Source organism: Elephas maximus, chromosome 2 (genome assembly GCF_024166365.1).
Source record: "Elephas maximus indicus isolate mEleMax1 chromosome 2, mEleMax1 primary haplotype, whole genome shotgun sequence".
NCBI lineage: Eukaryota > Metazoa > Chordata > Mammalia > Proboscidea > Elephantidae > Elephas > Elephas maximus.
The window spans coordinates 136283735-136297999 of NC_064820.1; the positions used below are offsets into that span (position 1 = coordinate 136283735).

At 40.4% G+C, this 14265-nt stretch overlaps 1 protein-coding gene across 10 annotated transcripts in view; it reads right to left on the reverse strand.

Annotated features, from left to right (window-relative positions):
* The window catches only part of LOC126069927 (zinc finger protein 474-like), a 106342-nt gene that overhangs the window by 71076 nt on the left and 21001 nt on the right, over nt 1–14265 (reverse strand). For 2 of the 10 annotated variants that reach the window (XM_049873581.1, XM_049873580.1), the window contains one exon: nt 12288–12412. The exons of the other annotated variants lie outside the window; for them this stretch is intronic. The gene's annotated coding sequence lies outside the window, so the exon portion shown is untranslated. The remainder of the gene's footprint in view (nt 1–12287; nt 12413–14265) is intronic. 10 annotated transcript variants of the gene reach the window in all.

Sequence of the window (14265 nt, forward strand, 5' to 3'; positions counted from 1 at the left end):
AGCCTAAGAAGTTTTTACATTTGGGAAATTGTATCAGAGTAAGACAGTGTTCACTGGCTCATTTTTTCAGAAATAGATCACCAGGTCCTTCTTCCTAGGCTATATGAAGATTGCAGCATCAAGATTGGAGGGAGGCTGGTTAATAACCTGCGTTATGCAAATAACACAACCTTGCTTGCTGAAAGTGAAGAAGACTTGAAGCACTTACTGATGAAGATTAAAGACTATAGCTTTCAGTACGGATTACACCTTAACATAAAGAAAACAAAAATCCTCACAACTGGACCAGTAAGCAACATCATAATAAACAGAGAAAAGATTGAGGTTGTCAAGGATTTCATTGTACTTGGATTCGCAATCAATGTCCATAGAAGCAGCAGTCAAGAAATCAAATGAAGAATTACACTGGGGGAGCCCTGGTGGCACAGTGGTTGAGAGTGTGGCTGCTAACCTATAGGACGGCAGTTCAAATCCACCAGTTGCTCCTTGGAAACCCTATGGGGCAGTTCTACTCTGTCCTATAGGGTTGCTATGAGTTGGAATGTACTTGACGGTAGCAGGTTTTTTTTTTTTTTTTTTTAATTGCTTTGGGAAAATCTACCACAAAAGACCTCTTTAAAGTGTTAAAAAGCAAAGATGTCACCCAGAAGACTAATGTGCACTTGACTGAAGCCATGGTAGTTTCAATTGCCATATATGCATATGAAAGCTGGACAATGAATAAGAAAGACTGAAGAAGAATTGATACCTCTGAATTATGGTGTGGTGATAAATAAATATATATATATATTTTATCTCAAAGGATACTGAATATACCATGGACTGCCGAAAGAATGAACAAATCTGTCTTGGAAGAAGTACAGCCAGAATGCTCCCTCTTGTAAGCAAGGATAGTGAGACTTCCTCTCATGTACTTTGGACATGTTATAAGGAGGGACCAGTCCCTGGAGAAGGATATCATGCTTGGTAAAGTAGAGGGTCAGTGAAAAGGAGGAAGACTGTCAACAAGATGGACTGACATAGTGGCTGCACCAATGGGTTCAAACACAGCAGCAATTATAAGAATGGTACAGGATTGGGCAGTGTTTTGTTCTCTTGTACACAGGGTCTCTATGAGTCAGAGCTAACTTGAAGGCGGTTAACAATAACCACCACCAGAGACCTACAATATTGTCCAAAGAAAGGTTATTTTTGGAAGTCTCAGGACCTTCTTCATTTCCTGAAGGATGACCCTGATTGAAGCATCCACTCTCAGTCACAGAGGGAGCAGCACCTGATCTGGCATGGCAAACACTCAATTCCAGCAGAGCAAGGACAGCAGTGCTCATAATATCTAAATATTGTATGGGCATTGCATTTGAGAAGGACAAAAAATATCTGTGAGAACTTATGCCCAGTTCCTGTGTATCGCTGCCAAGAAAGGTCTGACCCTTTGCAGTTAAGAGTATCAAACCAGGTCTGGCACAGACAAGGAAGTTATTCTTCATTTTGACAGATTCTAAGACAGTAACATTAAAACATGTTACAAAAGAATGTGTTGGCCCCCAAAATAGAGTGACCAGCACAGAAAATGATGCTTAGAGCAACAAAATTAATTACTTGATCAGTGTCATCCAAAAGAGAAAGGGAGCACAAGGAATAGGATAAAAATACTTCATTAAAAAAAGAAAAAAAATTTTGTTTTTCTTTTTTTATGTTTCTATCCATAAGAAAAAAAAAAAAAAAACCCTGGGTGAAAAATCCCCCCAACCCACTGTGTGCCATTGGTTCTCATTTCTCGTTCACCAAGGATCTTCTGATTCAGTTCCCAGGTTCCTTGATAACAGGAAGTTGCAGACACTAAAAGTACTTAAGAAAATGGGTTTGGAAAAATCAATGCAATGAAATTTCTTCTTCTAAACGCTCTCTCTCATACATATACACAAATACACACACAGTCAACTCTGCTCCTGACCGTTTAGCATGCTGAGAAAGTCTTGTGACTTGCCCCAAATACTTTACGTCTTCCTTCTGAATGCCTATTTTGTGTCAGATAGTGCACTAATGCTTTTAAATATATAATTTTGGTTAATCCTCAAATGATTATGAAGAAGGTATTATTATTCCAATTTTATAAACAAAGAAACTGTGACTCAGTTTGGGCAAGTAACTTGCCCAAGACAGTCAGCTTCTAAATGACAGAACTGGGAATCGATTCCAGCTCTCTTTGGCTCCAATACTCGGCTCTTTCCATTATTCATTCTGCCTGAAATTCTACCAGCAAAGCTTCTTCTCTTTAGTTTTCATCCCTGTTTTAATGTACTATTCATACACCCCGTAGGAAGGTGACAGTTCAGTTTTTATCAGCCTTTATGCTCCCCTGTCGGTGTTTTGGGTAGGTGAAGGAAGGGGCGAAAGGGAGGAGAGGAAAGGGCACAGAAAAAGAGAACCCTCTAAATGGAAAAAGCAGGAGATTGGGGCTACTGAAGGCTATGTTTTCCCTAGGTGACAGGGCTGACTCTGTCTTGCTGTATATGGTATTCCAGATGAAGTTCTTTCCTGCACGGAATGCAATATTAATCCTTTTCCTGTTGTCACCAACAACCTTAAGAAAAATCTACATTGCCCACCAAGTGTGGGGAATGAGGTGAGGGGAATCGAGTTGTTCAGTAATGATGCGTGAGTCTGTCCTTATAATGGGCTCAAGGTAGAAGCAAAGGCTGCCTAAAGAGGCCAGATGGTGTTTAGTTTGCAGCCACTTCGCCATTTTGATTAGGGATGGATCTTTACACATGCAAATATTTGTGCACTACAAACAAATATTTTCTCTGTAGCGGACAAGATGAAGCATGATAAAATTCTCAATTGAATATATTTTTTTTTCTACCATTCCTTTCCTCCTCCAATGTCCCCCTGAAATTTCTGTCTTACTGTGATGGAAGGTATCAAAGTATGAAAGATGAGGTAGCTGGAAGCAAGTAGGATTTTGAGGAACAGAGATGTCTACTGGAGTGATTTATGATATTTCCACCCGTGAATCTGCCAAGGCAATGTGTCATGGTGCAGCATGGTCAGCTGCTCCAGCCTATAAGTTAGTTCTAAAAGCAAAAGTGCTGGAAAATACTAAATATATATGCTTAAAACCCTTAAGAAATTGGCCTGTCAACCAGACACGTCGTAAAACAATGTTGCTAGTTTATAAAGAGAATCACTTTACAAAGCCAGCCAGTTTCACCCCAAGCACCACGGAGAAAATGTTCACTCCAATTGGCCTGAAGTATTCATTTTGACCATATTTGCACGTAGAACAATTAAAGAATGTCTTGGAAAGCTTCACAATTTATCAATATGATGCCATTTTTCCATGCCCTTTGAGGTTCATGAGAAGAGAGAGAAACTCACAAAGAGAAATGTAATAACCCTGGAAATCCAGAACCTATCTTGGCATTAGAAGGTATTCCTCTAAAAGAAAGAGGAAAAAAAACAATCAAAGGGTAGTTAAGTCTCTTAAAAAAAAACTTTGTTCTTTGAAACAAAATAAATATTAATGGTACGGGATTCCTTCCTGCTGGTACTGAAAACAAATTATTTAAACAGACAAAAATAGAAATATGAAAGATGGCTCTGAATAAAATTGTAAAATAGAGGAAATTTGCCTTCAATGTCCTCCACCAACCCTTTTCAGCAACCTCCACTCTCCCCAGCCTAAGAAACTCATTTACTCTCCACTCTTCCTTACTATGCAATCTTGCTTTCAAAAAAGAGCTAATGGACTCATTCACACCAAGCCTTAATGATTAATGACGTAATATCCCTCCCTGAATCTGTCAGAGACTGCTAGTTTCCTACCAACAACCCTTGTGACCATATCCATCATATGAGCAGAGCCCCAATTTTTACCGAGGTGCATGATTCACAGCTAAAAGTCTACAAACTCCTTTGTAGCTAGTGGAAGTATTGTGTGGGACTTTTAAGAAGTCTTTCTGCAAAATGGGGAAGAATCTTCCTCTTTCCTTCCTCCATACTGATGCTTGGAATACGAACATGACGGCTGAAGCTCCTGCAGCCATTTTGAACCAGGCTATATCCATGTGACTCTTGACATGACAGAGCAGAGACCTAGATGACCTGGGTCCCTGATAATGTTGACACCACCATGCAAGCTTTGAATTGCCTTCCTTTATTTACCTAAGGAAAGAAATGCTTATTCATATTTTGGCCACTTTTTTAAGAGTCTTTTACTCATGCAAAGCCCTGGTGGTGCAGTGGTTAAGATCTTGGCTGCTAACCAAAAGGTCAGCAGTTCGAATCCACCTTGGAAGCCCTATGGGGGCAGTTCTACTCTGTCCTGTAGGGATGCTATGAGTTGGAATCAACTCGACGTCAATGGGGTTTTTTTTACTCACATGAAAATGTAATACTAATTGAGATGTAGCTGTACTTCAGTAGTGGTCATTAGCTTAGCCCACAATGAATTCTAATAGTGATATTCCAAATTTCAGGATTTTGTTTTTTCTTAGTTTGATGAATCTTTTTTGAGAGAGGAAGATGTTTTAGGTCAAAATGGACTTACTAAATATACACTTCGTCTGTGAATCAGAAATAAACCTCAAACTATAAGTACCGAACCAATGGTCGTTAAGAAGTTGGTTTACAACACTTCCTTTCCCTGAGATTTTTTTTTTTTTTCTCCCAGAAAAACTTGAATAACATGCTTTGTTTCAGGGGGAAAAAAAAACCCAGCATTTTACCCATGACCTTTTTAAAGAGCTGGGAGGTATCACCGTTGTGCCAGTTATTAACTTATTGTCTCTATACCCCAAACCTTCATTTCTATAAGCAGCTTTTTGATCCTGGTACTGGGACTCTGCACACCCCATTACTACTTTGTCAGCTGGCTCTGTGGTAATGCTTTGCAAAAAGTGGGCTGGAGGAGGAAGAGGGGACTTGCTCCTTTTAAAAGGCTTCCTGTCTGCTTGTGGGGAAACCCTGATAGCATAGTGGTTAAGTGCTATGGCTGCTAACAAAAAGGTCAGCAGTTTGAATCCATCAGGCGCTCCATGGAAACTCTATGGGGCAGTTCTACTCTGACCTATAGGGTCTCTATGAGTCAGAACTGACTCGACAGCAACAGGGTTTGATTTTTTTTTTTTTTTCAGGTCTGTTTGTGGTACCTATGAGCATCATGGCAGCAATACTTCTTTATCTCAGCAGCAGCAGCTCTTTCCTACAGCAGCAGCAGCTGAGTCTAATTTACAGTTTTTCCAACACTCACAGAACTAGACAGGTATGGATTGAATTGTGTCCACCAAAAATATGTGTGGTAAATACTAACCTCTAGGCCTTTGGTTACAATTTCATTTGGAAATGAGTTGTCTTTGTTATGTTAATAAGACAGAATTAGTGTAGGGTTTGTCTAGAGTTAATCTCTATTGACATACAAAAGAGATTAAACAAGCGAGCAGAAGCAGAGATGGGGGAAGAGAGATGCCACGCCACATGAAGATCACCGAGGAGCAGAAGCTCAAAGGAGACAAGAAACTTCCTCCGAAGCTGGCAGAGAGAGACAGCCTTCCTCTACAGCCAGCACCCTGAATTCAGACTTCCAGTCTTTTAAACTGTGAGAAAATAATTTTCTGTTTGTTAAAGCCATCCACTTGTGGCAGCACTAGACGACTAAGACACAGTCTTTCCACCCTCCCCCAGCAGACATCACCCAGCCAGTCTGCATTTCCTCCTCAGAGGTCTGATTTTCAGCTCCAAGGGCCATTTTCTAAGTTTTTAAGTTCAACAGTTTATCCCACTTCTCTTTGCAGTATTCTCTTTCCAACCCATTAGTTACCCAGGTAACAACTTCATTCCTGGTTAACAGTTCTTCATATTAAATATCTCTGTTTAAATAACTGGTGTGGTTTTTGTCTCCTGACTGATACAATCATCCTCAGAAGATAAGTAATAAAAATCTATGATATTTAGGCTGCACATTACTCTACTATTGAAATAAATATAAACACAAATAAATTTTTATAGCATCTTAGAAAACAACAAGATGCTTAACATTCAACCTTAGCACATTCAGGCCCCTAAAAATATATTTTTGTAATTTTTCCACCATCACCAAGCTTTAAGAGGTAGAAAATCTTGCTCTTCCATTTTTCACTAACTGAACAAAATCATAAAGGGAAAAGTGCCATTTTAACCATATTTAGAGCCCTGATGGCACAGTGGTTAAAGTGATTGACTGCTGACCGAAAGGTCAGTGGTTCGAAACTACCAGTGGCTCCGAGGAAGAAAGAGGTGGTAGTCTGCTTCCACAGAGATTTATAGCCTTGGAAACCCTATGGGATTGTTATGAGTCAGAATCAACTCAACGGCAGTGTATTATATTTTATGACACCCTTCCTCTGTTGAGCACCCATACATAAGGTCACTGCTATCACAGAGAGAGTCAAAGCAAAGGGATCACACTCATAGATCAAAGCTGACCAGAAAGTGTTGAGGGCTCCTTCTCACTCTGGCTGGTTCCATACACTTCCTTTCTGGGTAGAACCTGAGCCAGTGGCTTCATAAGTGCCTTCAGTCCTTAGTAATTATGATGTGAGTGGACAAAAGGCCAAATGAAAGTAACTGGAAAATGATGGTCATGGTGTGGGAACAGGATTGGGAAAGGGGAAATTTAAGACATTTTTTGAAAAGCCATTTAAGCTGAAGCATGACTTCCGGGGAATACGGACAAATGGCATGTTGAAGCTGATTTTGAATATAATGACAAAATTCCCCCTCATCTCTCTTTTACTATGAGGAATTTAAAATCAGTAACGTTCTTCACTTTCGTTCAATCTAACTGGCAAGTGTAGACATAAGAGTCTACGCTTTTAAGAAAGCTATGAAAACAGAAAATGGGAGAAATGTACTCTTTACACTTCTAATAAGAGCCTTCTGTAAGAACATTTTATGTTGTCAAAGCTTATAATATCACCCTATGAAAACTACTGTAGATCAAGCCTGCAATTTTCACTCTATATTGAGTACCCAAATGATATAGTACCTAAGAGTCATGAATGCCACACAGGTATAACCATGTAACTGTAATGCCGGTATTTGGAGTGTTAGAAAACTGGTTATGAAAACCATCAGTATAATCACGTTAAACCCACTGCCATCAAATCGATGCCAACTAAGAGTGATCCTATAGGATAGAGTAGAACTGCCCCATGGGGTTTCCAAGGCTGATAATGTATAGAAATTCAAAGGGTGGCAAAAAAAAAAAAAAAAAGTAGGAGAGGCTGGATGTTGAATAACAAACAGATCGACAAAGGAATTTCACATACCATATTTTTTGACATTTAAGTTAGCTCTATTCCAAAAGCTCTTTCTCAAGACTTTAAAGCAATGGCTTATAGGCCAAATCTGGCTCATATATATGTTCTTTTTTGGCCTGCATCAATTTAAAAATGTTTGCATTAGTTGCCATTATTTTAAAATTGGGAGATGTCACATAAAATCTGGATATGGGGTTTCTCTTGATAAAGTGGAAGATCTGGCCATACAGAGTCCATATTTTCATGTGGCAAACTCCAATATAGCTGATACTGATTAAGGACAGTGCCTATAGATTGGGCAGCCAGTCTTCACTCTACCAAGTTTCTCACTAACCTGCTTCATTAATTTGTAGGTCTTGCTCCATCTTCAGAGGTATTTGAGTTTGTGACCATTTGTGATCCTTGCTTTAAGGTGTCTCTTTACTCTGATTTTTCATCTCCATTAAATATCTGAAAACATTTCAAGGAGCAGTTGTCCTAATGAAACTGGGAATCCGACTGAAGTCTTTTCTAAGGGAAATGATTACTAAAGCCAGGCCATATTTATTAGTAAAAATTCAGAAGGAAGTTTTCTAACAAAAGTAGAATGGGACAGAAATGCTTAGTTTTAGGAGAGAGGGAAAAATCCAAGGAGAAAAGAAAGAATTAATAACCTCAGAAGGAATTTTCATGCATTACTGGAAGGTCATAGGAGATGATGCCTCTAATTATAGGCAGAAAAAAAGAACAGTGTTTAGAGCAGCCATGGGAGAGAAAACAGGAAAAAAAAAGGAAAACACAAAGAGGCCACCAAAAAAAAAAAAAGTGCTTTGAAGACCATCTGAACCTTTTGGAGGTATTCCCATAATTAGTTATCAAATGACATAATAAGAGCTACTCTTCTATTTAAACTAATGGTCCTTGATTTACCATCAAATGATTCCCCGGATGAGAAATGTTAGATGACTTAAATTATTAGTCTAAAGAACGAATCAGTCAATAAGAAGAACCATAAACAAGCTATTTACAATATAGCCTATTGTTGGCTTTCCAAGAATTAGGCTGCAAATACTTCTTAAGAGAATTATGCTTCCTTGTGCGGATTGCAGAGTTTGCTGCACTTTTTCTGCCTGCCAAGTTGACCATTTTGCTGAGAAGCACCTATAAATTAGTTTGAAGTGAAAATTTGTAAGAGCAGTACAGTAATCCTTTCTCAGCCTAGAATGAGACATCCTACATTTCTGGGTGGTAGAAACAGTTAAATGCTCAACAACTAGCCAAAAGATTGGCAGCTTGAGCCCACCCAAGACTGCAGGAAGACAGGCCTGGTGATCTGCTTTCAAAAGGTCATAGCCTTGAAAACCCTATGGAGCAATTGTACTCTGCATACATGGGGTCGCCAAGAGAGAGAATTGGCTCAATGGCAACTAGAACAACAACCATATCCGTCATGTGTCCAAAATTGATTGTATTATGAAACGAAAAAAAAAAATTGGAAAACCCCCCCACAAATACCCTCGTTTTAGTACTGAATGTTTAAAAGAATTTCAAATAGATGCATGTATTTACTAGTCTCCATCACGTTATGCTTGCCCAGAGCTCCCACTGCCTTTACATTCTTACTCTACTATCTCAGAATGCCAACTCAATGCCACACCTGGAGCATAGTCTTCCAAACCACAGGGTGGCAGTGTCAGAAGTGTAGTTGCTGAACTAGTGTGTTCAGGTAGAAACAAGCACAATTGCTAATATAGCCGCCCTTGAAAGTGTGTGCTTGGCCAGGATAGGTTGGCACAGAGAGGTGGGCCTCACTGTATCCTAGAGAACTTTGTAAACCACATTACCATTCCCACTACAACAGTTTCAAAGCTGTGCCTTAGCTCTACCCCAGTCTAGGAGGTCTGTACCTCCTGAAGCCTGGCTAACACTTAAATTGATTGTTCATTACCATTCATTACAGACATCAACACTCTTTGTTAAAAAGCTCTCTTTATCCAGAGCTATTACTGAGGAAAGTCCCTGAGAAGGAAGCCAGAAACAGAGCAGAGTCCATAAGGCTGGATGGGTTTCTGCTGTGTGGATGAATGCGCCTCTATTTTCTGATATGCTCACTATGATTTCCCTGGTTGTGACTCTGGAGACTTAGTTTGGATACACCCACAAGCTGAAGGCTGTTTCTGAACACAGAGTGTTTTGTTGCTATTCTCCCCACATCTCTCATCCTCTTATGTAAATAAGTCATCAGAAAGCTATTGTCATTCCATTTGACATCTCTGAATCACGTGAACTATGCACTCTTTCACAGGCCAGAAGGTTTCAGCTTGCTGATGGTTCAGAATCCTACTACAACCTTTCATTTCCCAGGAAATTTTACATAGAATCGACTTGACGGCACTGGGTTATCCCTGGCTAGACAAAGTCACTAAAATGAGTCTCCTGGTGTCTAGGAGGAACTTGATCATTCTCCATGTCCCCAGAGCCCGAACAAAACATGAAATGTGGTGACAGCTCTTTGTTTATGAACCTCCTTAGTTTGTAGTTTAAATTTTTTTGTGTGTGGTTTAAAATTTATTGAAACTTCCTTCCATCCCGTGCCCCAAAACTATCAAATAGCAAGGAAGTCAGTGAAAGTATCAACTCCCTTGTTCTGTGTTCCTTTAGTAAACAAAAAGATCTATGAGTTCATTTTTAAGTCACACCTAGGATTTGAAAGATTGGAATATTTGATTAGAAGAATTCAATTTAAAATCAATTCAGTGAACACTGAGTATAAATTTTCCTATCTTTCTTATGCCCTTGACAGGCTCTTTCCCCACCTTCTGTACTCTATTTCACCTTGCTTTCTTTGTTTCCATTGTCTGTCTCTCTCCTCTTTAAGTCTAAAAGAAAACCTAGCAAAGTCAGGAGAAAAAGTCATTCTGAAGGAAGGGAAGAATGTGGCATCCCATGATTGACGACACTGCCAATTTGCTCTGGATTTTCCATTTGGCTGGAGGGGTAAAGGTGATGCCAACCAACTCACCACTAGCAAAATGTGGCTTGCGTTTTAACTCCATTGCATTCAGGAGAAAGCAGGATTGGGGGTGAGGGGAAAAGCCATGGGGTAGTGACAAAAGGGGGTGGGTGGGATGAAAATAAAACATATCATCAATTATGTAAGGAATCTAATTTTTTAAAGGACATCCTATTTCCATTTATTCAAATGATGTTTTAAAGGCTGGTTTCCAGCTGGTTCACTCCTTATTCTCACTTGGTTTAGGAGCTATTTTCATTCCAAAAAAAAGTCCATTTATTCATTGAATAAAGATTCATTGAGCCCCTATTATGTAACTTTTCCCTGGAAGGTAATTCAGTCATATTATGATAATAACAAGGATGCACTGTGATCATGGAGGTGATGGCACACAAATTCCCTTAAACAAACCAGAGCATCTAGGAAGCTTAAGGGTGTTGACCCTCAGCCATATCAGCAAAAGTTAAAAATAGAAATTATCTAGACTGGATCATCAGATAAGCCTATTGTCTAATAGAAGGAGCCCTGGTGGTACAGCGTTTAAGCACCTGGCTGCTAACTAAAAGGTTGGTAGTTCAAACTCACCAGCTGCTCCATGGGAGAAAGATGTGGCAATCTGTTTCCATAAACATCACAGACTTGGAAATCCTGTGGGCAGTTCTACTCTGTCCAATAGGGTCACTATGAGTCAGAATTGACTCCATAGTGATGGATTTTTATTGTCTAATGGAGTAAATCTCCATGGGAGATGCACAAAGTTCTTGAGAATTTTATACCGCAGAAACATTTTCAGCTTGGACTGAAAGAGACAGACTATATGAAAAAAAAGGCTGTCAGACTACTAAAACTTTACAGGCAGGAAACAGGATGATAAAACTACTTAGATGCAAGGATATGCTTGCTACCTTTCATGAAAAAGAAAGGATGAGTCAGAGGACAAAGTCTCAGACCCAGCGGGCAGATCAGCAAACCAGGTCTTGAAACCAAATGGATTTTGTCTGACTGAATTTTAAAATTGCTTAAGACTTGTGGTTCCATTTTAAAATTCCATTTTCTCTCATTTTGAACCAGGATGTATATAACTGTTATCCTATGCCTGTTATACCACTGTAATGTGAAAAATAGGTAACTTGTTTGCACAGAAACAGATAGAGAGGAATTGTGCTCCCAAGATGCTTCTATCCAGAGCCTCACTTTATACCTGATTCAGATTATGAGATTCGGGGTTTTTGAATTGATGGGATTATATGAAATTTTAGATTTTGAGTTGATGCTTAACCCATTACAGGGTTAAGATTTTTGGTGACCTTGGGATGGGGTGAATGTACTTTGCATGTGGAATGGTCATAATCTTTAGGGACCAGAGGGCACATAGTTGTTGGCAAAATAATGGCCCCCCCAAAGATGTCCAAGCCCTAATGCTCAGAGCCTATGAATATGTTACCTTACATGGAAAAAAGGGTCTTTGCAGATGTGATTAAGGTTATGGACCTTGAGTTAGGGAGATTATTCTGGATTATCTGTATATGCCCAATCTAATCACATGAGTGCTCAAAAGAGAGAACCTTTCCAGATTTTAGTGTGAGAGAAATAGGAAGAAGAAGCAGTAGAAATTTGAAGTATGAAAGGGACTTGACTAGCCATTTCTGGCTTTAAAGACAGGGAAAGGGGACCATGAGCCCAGGAAAGACATTGGCATCTACAAGCTGGTAATAGCAAGGAAACATTTTCTTCTACAGTCTCCAGAAAGGAACGCAGCTCTGCTGACCCCTTGATTTTAGGCCAGTGACATCCATGTTAGACTTCTGACCTACGGAACTGTATGATAAAAGAGTTTGTGTTGTTTTAAGATGCTGATTTTGCGGTAATTTTTTAAAATGGTGATAGAAAACTAATATACCTTGTCTTAGACTGGGTTCTTTAATGGAGCAAAACCAGTAAAGCATATAAACATAGATATAGGGAGAGATTTATATCAAGGAAATGGCTCACACAGTTGTAGAGTCTGGAATGTCCCAAGTCTGTAGATCAAGATAGTGGCTTCTCCTGATTCATGTAGCTGGCAGGGGCTGGCAAACCCAAGATCAGCAGGTCAAACAGCACGGCTCTTCCTCACAGGCTGCAAAGATCAACGAATCCCAAGTTTGGCAGGTAAACCACTAGCTCGAGTCCCAAGAACCTGATGTGAGATGAACAGAAGCCAGTTGCAGGATCCAGAGTAAGCAAAAAGCCAGAATGCCTGCTTATATTTGGATGCAGGCCACATGCTTAAGGGAACTCCCCTTCAACTGATTGGCCACTCACAGCAGATCCCATCATGGGAGTGACCACACATAAACACTGAGAATCATGGCCCAGCCAAGATGACACACAATCTCAACCATCACAGTCCACCCCTTGTCAATTTGGTGCATGTACACATCTCCTTAAGCCATACATAATTGCTGAAAAAAGACAATTACAAAGTCATACTTGCACCTAACATGAGTCAACGAACACACATAGAACCAAAAATGCACTAGCCCTATTTACATCTTATATTTTCTAAGTGAAGAAAACAAAAAAAATTGATGCACATGTACAAAGAAGAAATATTCTTAACAATTACAGTACTCATTTCTGTAACTGGTCACTTCGCCATAAGTGTGTTTAGAACTACCTTCTTCCACCCCCCATTCCATATTCTCTTTGCCCTCAGCAAGCACCTCAGCTGGTCCGTGGTTCTTTGCCTGATGGGGTGAGCCAATCCTTCATTCCTGAAGGGTCTGGGCCATTAGTATTCATGTCACAATTGGGTTGCTGTAGTTTTCCATTGATTTAAATCACAGGGCATGGTAATACTAAGAGACGCCCTAAGGGGTCTTCTGCATTCCAGACATACTCTTCTTTACCTCCATTATGTAATATCAATCCAATTGCCTCTTGGTAATCAGGATCGATCACACCAACCCATATGGTAACTCCCTTCTTTGTCCGTTGATCCAGAGGCATAAGGAGCCCAAAGTAGCCAGGTGGCATTCTTAGCTTCCAGTCCAACAGAATCAGTGATGTGTCTCCAGGTGGGAGCATTTCTCCCTTTGAAAATAAGACCTCTAGACCTGCAGAGGATAAGGTCGTGAGGACAGAAAGCAAAAATCTTGCGAGTGGGTCACTAAGGGTAATAGTGAGTGGTGCCACACCCATTTCCACCCCTTGATCTTGGACCCATGAATCCTGGCTATGGGAGAAACAGCACTATATACTGGATGTTGCTTTAGAGCATATACAGCCTCCTGAAGAACACTGCCCCAACCCTGCAAAGTACTGCCACCTAGCTGTCACCATAATTGTGTCTTTAGAAGGCCATTCCATCATTCAGATTCTATCAAGCTAGCTGCTTCAGGATGATGGGGAACAAGGTAAGATCAGTGAAATCCATGAGCATGGGCCCACTGCTGCACTTCATTTGCTGTGAAGTGAGTCCCTTGATCAGAGGCAATGGTGTGTGGGATACCATGATGGTGGCTAAAGCCATTCTGTAAGTCCATAGATCGTAGTTTTGGCAGAAGCATGGCATGCCGGGAAGGCAAATCCATATCCAGAGTAAGCAACTATTGCAGCAAGGACAAAATGCTGCCCTTTCCACAATGGAAGTGGTCCAGTATAATCAACTTGCCCCCAGGTTGCTGGCTGATCACCTTGAGGGGTTAGGCCATACTGGGGACTCAGTGCTGGTCTCTGCTGCAGGCAGATTGGGTGCTCAGCAGTGGCTGTAACCAAGTCAGCATTGGTGAGTGGAAGTCCATGTTGCTGGGCCCAATGCATAACCTCCATCCCTGCCACCATGGCCACTTTATTCATGAGCCCACTGAACAATGACAGAAGTAGCTGGGGAAAGAGAATGACTGGTTTCCACAGAATGTGCCGCCCTATCCACTTGATTGTTAAAATCATCCTCTGCTGAGGTGACCCTTTGGTTAGCATTCATGAATC